Source organism: Hipposideros armiger, unplaced genomic scaffold (assembly GCF_001890085.2).
Source record: "Hipposideros armiger isolate ML-2016 unplaced genomic scaffold, ASM189008v1 scaffold_857, whole genome shotgun sequence".
In the NCBI taxonomy this organism is placed as follows: domain Eukaryota; kingdom Metazoa; phylum Chordata; class Mammalia; order Chiroptera; family Hipposideridae; genus Hipposideros; species Hipposideros armiger.
In genome coordinates, this window is record NW_017732207.1 from 245406 (window position 1) to 247469 (window position 2064).

The 2064-nt window shown below is 42.9% G+C and overlaps 1 pseudogene; it reads right to left on the bottom strand.

Moving 5' to 3' along the window:
• Positions 1-796: 796 nt before the first annotated feature.
• LOC109374694 (succinate--CoA ligase [ADP-forming] subunit beta, mitochondrial pseudogene) lies at positions 797-2057 on the bottom strand (annotated as a pseudogene).
• Positions 2058-2064: the final 7 nt, after the last annotated feature.

Below are 2064 nucleotides of genomic sequence, written 5' to 3' on the forward strand. Positions count from 1 at the left end.
CTGTCGTTTTGTTCTTCAGTCTAGTTGTGGAGGACGTTGCTTCACTGGCCCATGTTGGTATTATCATTGAGCTCTTCCCAGGTGAGGCAGATCGGTTGCCGGCCTCTGGACAGCCGCTCACGGCGGCTCTTGGCAGCTCACACCAGCTGCCAGCTACTCACACTGGCTGCCAGCCACACCGGTAGCTTATGGCAGCCCACTGCAGCAGGGGCTGCAGCCTACACTGTCACCGGCGACTCATGGCATCCCAGCTCCAGGTCAAGCTGTTGTTCACCATCTTAGCTGTAGTGTCACTGGCCCTCATATAGGATCTGAACTGGTGCCCTGCTGCTCAGAGCTGACGTCCCAAGCCAGCTCTTAATCAATGCGCCACTCGGCCGGCCCTAAAATATTGTTTTAATACATTGCTCTACTAATGAGGCTAGTTATTAGATATATTTCAAACACTAAAGAATAAATCTTTATCTTCATGTTTATTTTATTCATAGAACTCATATCAATGAAGAATGTTGTCCCCAACAATAATAAACTGGCATATTGCAAGTGACATTCTGTAGAAGTGAAAAAGAAGGCTGCAGCAAAAAACTAGATAACTGTATTATACGTTCTTTATACAAATAGCCCATTCTCAGTGGTCGGATTAAACGCAGATCAAATGCTTTTAAGTTTTTGTGCCTAGATGGTAATTACAATCTTTACACACTAAAGAGAAAAGGCATAATAATAATACAGAACACAGTATTTTTTAACATTTATAGCACATTTCATGCCTTCAGCCATCCACTGGGTACTCAGATCAGACTGGCAACTGAAATTTCACACCCACCTGGGCTTGCTTGGCTAAGGTCACTATTTCACAGAGCTTTGCAATCATTTTAGCACTTCATCTAAGTCATCACAAGCAAGAATTTTAAGTCCAGTGTTCGTTGTCAGTGCCTTAGCATCATCAACTGGTGTGCCTTGTAACTGTACCTCAAAAGGTATTTTAATTTCCAAAGCCTTTACTGCTATGACCGTACCCTGTGCAATAACATCGCACCCTGCGATTCCTCCAAAAATGTTGACCAGAATAGCCAGTGCCTTTTTATCTGAAGTGATAAACTTAAATGCTTCTGTTACTTGATGGACTATGGCACCACCACCAATATCAAGAACGTTGACCGAGTCCCTCCATGAACTTTTAGTATATCCACTGTGGCCATAGCCAAACCGGAACCATCTGCTAGGCAGCCTATACTCCCTTCTAGGCCAGTGTAGTTGAGATCTGCCTTAGCTTCACCTTTGTCCCTTTCATCTTCCTGGGTCCAGTCCTGTAGGTCAAAGATTTTCTTTTGGCAGTAAGCTGAATTAGAATCAGAATTAATCTTTGCATCCATACACAGCACAGCTCCATCTGAATCCCCTACCATTTGGGTTTATTTCCACCATGCTTGCGTTGTATTTCAGAAAAAGGTTATAAAGATTTGACCATGGTTTCTGTCACAGAATCCACAACATTAGGTGAAAATCCCGTCTTCTGTACAAGCTGGACAGCTTGTTCGTTTTCAATGCCTTCTACAATATCAGTAGGCTCTTTAACTATGGCCTCAGGAGTCTGCCGCAGCATCTTCAATGTTGGCACTACCTTGAGAACTCCCTGTTATTATAGAACCTTGAAATGACCTTTCCATTGTTACTGCAGAGTAATAGTTTTTCCTGTGATATCTTCACTCACAAACCAATACTTGATTGCAATTCTGCCCTTTTCTCCTGTTTGCTTAGATAAACAACTTCTTCCCAGTCATTTGTGAGGAAGCAGTTTTTGCTTCTTTTGGAGAGAAAACTATCTTCACTCCTCCTGTGGGGCCACTTTCAAATGTTTCTTTTCCACTACTACCAGCTAAAACCTGTGCCTTTATCACAACATCTTTTGAACCTAAATTTTGGCAGTTGCATAAGCTTCATCTAGTGCCTTAGCCACATGTCCTTTGGGAATGGAGACTCCCAGCTTCTTGCAACAATTCCATACTCATGGATTCATGTAGTGAGAGATTCCTTTGTTGTTGCTGCTGTACTTGGAGTCCA